Consider the following 6,533-nt stretch of genomic DNA (forward strand, 5'->3'; position numbering starts at 1 on the left):
AAATAATACTCTCAGAATAACTGAGCCTGGAGAGGCTCGCCGAAATAATACTCTCAGAATAACTGAGCCTGGAGAGGCTTGCCGAAATAATACTCTCTCAGAATAATTGAGCCTGGAGAGGCTCGCCGAAATAATACTCTCACAGAATAATTGAGCCTGGAGAGGCTCGCCGAAATAATACTCTCTCAGAATAACTGAGCCTGAAGAGGCTTGCCAAAATAATACTCCTCAGAGACATTTCTGTACAGAAAAAGCCGAAATCAACCAAAAAAGGCAAAAACACAGAAAAAGCCAAAATCAACAAAAAAGGCAAAAACACAGAAAAAGCCAAAATCAACAAAAAGGCAAAATACAGAAAATCCAACAAATTATACAGAATAACTGAGCCTGGAGAGGCTTGCCAAAATAATACTCTCCAAAAAGACATCTCAGCTTGCATTCTTGGGCTGAACAAAAAAACCAATTCATCATGCAGAATAACTCAGCCTGGAGAGGCTTGCCGAAACAATACTCCCACAGAATAACTGAGCCTGGAGAGGCTTGCCGAAATAATACTCCCACAGAATAATTGAGCCTGGAGAGGCTTGCTGAAAAAATACTCCCACAAAATAATTAAGCCTGGAGAGGCTTGCCGAAATAATACTCTCCAAAAGACGTCTCAGCTCGCATTCTCGGGCTGAACAAAAAAACCAATTCATCATGCAGAATAACTGAGCCTGGAGAGGCTTGCCGAAACAATACTCCCACAGAATAACTGAGCCTGGAGAGGCTTGCCGAAATAATACTCCCACAGAATAATTGAGCCTGGAGAGGCTTGCTGAAAAAATACTCCCACAAAATAATTAAGCCTGGAGAGGCTTGCCGAAATAATACTCTCCAAAAGACGTCTCAGCTCGCATTCTCGGGCTGAACAAAAAACAATACTCATGCAGAATAACTAAGCCTGGAGAGGCTTGCCGAAACAATACTCCCACAGAATAACTGAGCCTGGAGAGGCTTGCCGAAATAATACTCTCTCAGAATAATTGAGCCTGGAGAGGCTCGCCGAAATAATACTCCCCAGAGATATCTCAGTTTCCACTCACGGGCCAAATTCCCCAGTGAAAGCTATCAAAGCGAGATCAGCAAAATTCCCCAACGGAAGCATGATCCAAACAAAATATCCAAGTCAAAGGACTTAGACTTCCTCAGTGGAAGATAGCTTTCCAACTCAAACGAAGAGTGAAGCTAAGCCTGAAGAGGCTTTCTAAATAATACTCTGGGATACATAAGATCCCCAAATCCCCAGTCGCCTACTCAAGAGGCATTCCTACAAAAAGGAAAAAAATCAAAAGATCAATAATCATTCCCCAAGTGGAATCCGGCTCTTGGCCAAACATCAAGCGTCAAGATGATCTGCCTAACAGAAGAGGCTAATCACAATCAATGACAAAATCCCCCAGCGGATAACAGCCTACACAGAGGCGACAAAACCAGAAAAACAAAAAGAGTCACCCGAATAAGGATAACCGGGATACTCCACCATCGTCGAAAGGACGTCAGCCAATCATAAGGCACCGCTCATCTCAGAAAGAGCATCTTCGTGTCTACACCCCAGGGAAACAGAAATTCCTCAATGGGCACCAACTATGCAAAGGAAAGTTGGGACACAAGAACCTATGAGTAACTGCACATCCCCTAGACGGATCCCTGCGTTATCCAGCCCTCAGTGGCACAAAAATCAAAAACAATCGTCAAAGCAGCATCGTGGACTGTGGAGACAAAATTAAAATCAACATCCAGAACCCTCAGTGGATAATAGCCTACACAGAGGCTACAAATATCAGAAAAATCAAAGAGAGACACCCGAATAAGGATAACCGGGATACTCCACTTACGTCAAAAGGACGTCAGCCAAACATAAGGCATCGCTCAAATCAAGAAGAGCATCTGTGTCTACACCCCAAGGAGTCAGAAATTCCCCATGGGTACCAACTATGCAAATGCAAGTTGGGGCACAAGAACCTATGAATGAATGCACATCCCCTAGACGGATCCCTGCGTTATCCAGCCCTCAGTGGCACAAAATCAGAAAAACGTCGAAGCAGCATAGTGGACTGTGGAGACAAAAAAATCATCTCAGATCCCTGGAGAGGGTAAACTCGCATTGCCGAAGTGATCAGAAGACACGGACGCAGACCCTGGAGAGGGCAAACTCAGTTGCCTAGGTCGTCAGAGACCAAACAAAGTCTGGAGAGACGGTACTCAAACAAAGTCTGGAGAGACGGTACTCAAACAAAGTCTGGAGAGACGGTACTCAAACAAGGTCTGGAGAGACGGTACTCAAACAAAGTCTGGAGAGACGGTACTCAAACAAGGTCTGGAGAGACGGTACTCAAGCAAGGTCTGGAGAGACGGTACTCAAACAAGGTCTGGAGAGACGGTACTCAAACAAGGTCTGGAGAGACGGTACTCAAACAAGGTCTGGAGAGACGGTACTCAAACAAAGTCTGGAGAGACGGTACTCAAACAAGGTCTGGAGAGACGGTACTCAAACAAGGTCTGGAGAGACGGTACTCAAACAAGGTCTGGAGAGACGGTACTCAAACAAGGTCTGGAGAGACGGTACTCAAACAAAGTCTGGAGAGACGGTACTCAAACAAGGTCTGGAGAGACGGTACTCAAACAAGGTCTGGAGAGACGGTACTCAAACAAGGTCTGGAGAGACGGTACTCAAACAAGATCTGGAGAGACGGTACTCAAACAAGGTCTGGAGAGACGGTACTCAAACAAAGTCTGGAGAGACGGTACTCAAACAAAGTCTGGAGAGACGGTACTCAAACAAAGTCTGGAGAGACGGTACTCAAAGAAAGTCTGGAGAGACGGTACTCAAGGTCTGGAGAGACAGTACTCAAAATCTGGAGAGACGGTACTCAAGGTCTGGAGAGACAGTACTCAACCATCAGCGTCGTCAGAGGCACGTTGGTGTTCAACTTCCAGCTCGGGCGTCGAGTGAAGTTGACCCTGGAGAGGGTAAACTTAGCTACCGAGGTTGTCAGAAGCGCCGAGGTATGCAACAACCTGGAGAGGCTACTCAACAATTTTCCACCGGAAGACGCTACAAGTCAGAAGGCTGGGACATCACCCGGACAATTGGGTCAACTCCTTTACTTGTCAGCCGGTACACCAAAAGGCCGTCCGACTAAGTAAAGGGGGGTAGCTGTAGACCCCTAAAATTATCCGGGTCTGAAATAAAGCTTGAAGACTCTCGAAGACTGAAGGAAGATCAGCCAGAAGGACTTCCAGAAGGCCCAAGGAGGGTTCTCTATAGGTCTAGAGGTCTTAGGATAGCTAAAATAAGAAAAGTGGGAGGAATGAAGCCCAATACGGCCTCCCAGAGGTTCAGTACGGCCGTATTGAACATTTTGAACTTCAATACGGCCGCACTGAACTCAATACGGCCGTATTGAAGTTTCTGAACTTCAATACGGCTGCATTGAATTCAATACGGCTGCACTGAACTTCAATACGGCTGCACTGAACTTCAATACGGCCGTATTGAGGTTTTTTGAACTTCAATACGGCCGTATTGAATTCAATACGGCCGTATTGTAGTTCAAAACTTCAATACGGACCGTATTGACCCCCAGAGGCCGTATTGCGCCTCATCCCTATAAATATGACGTCAATTGGACGTCATTTGACACTTACACACTGAGTTTTAACCCTCTTCTTGAGTATTCTGGGTTTTTTTGAGCAGTGCTCTGCCTAGAAATCACTCGGAGAGTTGATCCGACGAAGTTCTTGAGTCACGAGCCATTTGCTTGAGTCTCGAACCTAGTCGAAGGGAAATCTTCCGGATTTCCATAGTTAAAATTTTATAGGAGGGAGCGAGCGGTCTTGTAGAGGGAGGGAACGCCAAAAAGCTTCCCAATTTCTGTCAAGATATATAAGAAAGCACGCTTCAAAGGTTTATCTCTTTAAAGTCCCTTCTTTTACCGCTTTCTGTGTGTACATATTTAAACTGTCATCATGTAGATAGTTAATTTATAATTGCTTAGAATAAATAGGGGTAATTTAGTAATTTTGCACTATTATTTTTAAATAATCTGTCATAGGGAACCCGAAAGGGGCGCTGTGGGGTGCTAACACCTTCCCCACGCGTAACCGACTCCCTTACCCGACTCTGGTTGTAATGGCCGAAGTCGATTTTTGAATCGATTGCCTTAAACTTCTTTTTCCAATGTTTTGAGTAAAACATTGGTGGCAACTCCATGAACCCTTCCTTTTTATGAAAACCGCTAATCCATGGAGGGTCCCGCTTGGGATTAACATGGATTGGTGAGCCTTTTAATAAAATTGCTCGTTTGACAAGGTCTCAGTTTGAGAATAAGTCATTCTAGCAGTCCATATTTTTAAACAAATAAAAGAGTCCAACCATCCTTCGCGAATGCCGAAAGCCCGTTTCGGGCCGGTGGCGACAGTCAATGGCCACAAGGATGAACCTATGTCCATTGGATGCTTTTGGTTTGATTTGTCCAATAACATCCATGCCCCACATTGCGAATGGCCAAGGTGAAGCCAATACATTGAGTGGAGTCGGTGGGACATGAATGTTGTCGGCGTATGCTTGACATTTATGGCATTTTTGCACGTACTGGTAACAATCCCTTTCCATGGTCGACCAATAGTATCCCGCCCTGAGGATCTTTTTAGCCATTGCAGGCCCGGGGATATGGGTACCGAAAACCCCCTCATGTACTTCTTTGATCATATTTTGAGCTTCGACTTGGTCTATTCATCTTAACAAGACCGAGTCATAATTTTTCTTGTAGAGGGTTTCACCGACTAGCAGAAATCCCATGGACTCATCAAGCACGATTAAATAGAGTATTAACGGTCTTCCCTCGATAGGTGGCACCAATACTGGTGGATTGGCCAAGCACTGTTTGATCTTATCAAAAGCTCGTTGACAATCCTCACCCCAAGATTCGGAATGATTCTTGCGCAACAGCCTGAATATTGGTTTGCACGTGTCAGTCAACTGTGCGATGAACCTTGCGACATAGTTCACCCTGCCGAGGAATCCTCTTATCTCTTTCTCGGTCTTAAGAGGAGGCATTTCCATTATTGCCTTCACTTTATCGGGGTCCACCTCTATGCCCTTTTCACTGACGATGAACCCGAGAAGCTTACCCGACCGAACTCCGAAAGTACACTTAGCCGAATTTAGCTTAAGCTAATACTTGCGAAGCCGGTTGAATAGTTTTCTCAAATATTGGATATGGTCCATTTCGTCCTTCGATTTTGCGATCATGTCGTCCACGTATACTTCGATTATTTTGTGGATCATGTCGTGGAATAACATCCCCATCGCTCGTTGGTAGGTGGCACCCGCATTTTTGAGTCCAAAAGGCATCACCCTGTAGCAGTAAGTGCCCCAGGGTGTAATGAAGGAAGTTTTCTCGCGGTCTTCCTCATTCATCTTGATTTGGTTGTACCCAGAGTACCCATCCATAAAGGAATAGAGTGTGTTCGTGGCTGTATGATCCACTAGTGAATCGATGTGCGGTAAGGGAAGATCGTCCTTTGGACTGGCACGATTCAGATCCGTGTAGTCAACACAAACTCTAACCTTTCCATTCTTTTTAATGACTGGCACGATGTTAGCCAGCCATTCGGGATACTGGGATACAACCAAGAATCCCGCGTCTAATTGCTTTTCGACCTCCTCCTTGATCTTTAAAGATCACTCGGGCTTGATTCGTCGGAGCTTTTGTTTGACGGGTCGAAACCCTTCTTTCAATGGTAACTTGTGCTCGACGATGTTAGAGTCCAAACCGGGCATATCACGGTACGACCATGCAAATACGTCCTTATATTCCCTTAACAATTGGATCAATTGCGCCCTTATTTCATCACTGATATGGGTCCCAATGTTGACCTCTTTTATCTCTTGGCCCTGCCCCAAATTCACGGTCTCCAATTTCTCTTGATACGGTTGGAGTAGGCGAGCTTCTTGATTTAGCAGTCTTTGCAGATCCGGAGAGATGGTCTCCTCATCACTGTCCAACTCAACCCATTCACCCTCAACTTTCGGATCCCGGTCGGAGCGAACAATCACAGACATAATTATTTTATTGGTTCTGTTTTTGGTTTAGAATTATTAATGTTAATGAGAGAAAGAGAGAAAAGAACAAATGAGAGAATGATGTGTGAAAAATGCCTCTTTATTGATATGTATAAAAAACTGTACAAAAACCCTTATTTACATGAAAAGGATCTCATGATCTCGGGTACTGATCATGAGTCCCAGAAAGAAAAGAAAAATGTGGAGGGGCCCTATCGTGGCTTGCTCTTCTCTCTACTCCTGCTTCGGCAGAGGATTCTTGCTCACGTTGGGCGCTGTCGAATCAAAAGTGATCCACCCAGCATCGATAAGGTCTTGGACCTTATATTTGAGAGCTCTACAGTTCTCCGTTGAATGCCCCGGTGCCCCCGAATGGTATAGACATTTGTCTTGCGGATTGTACCAATCGGGGTAAGGTGGATCA

Source organism: Cajanus cajan, chromosome 3, assembly GCF_000230855.2.
Source record: "Cajanus cajan strain Asha chromosome 3, NIPB_CcT2T_4, whole genome shotgun sequence".
NCBI lineage: Eukaryota > Viridiplantae > Streptophyta > Magnoliopsida > Fabales > Fabaceae > Cajanus > Cajanus cajan.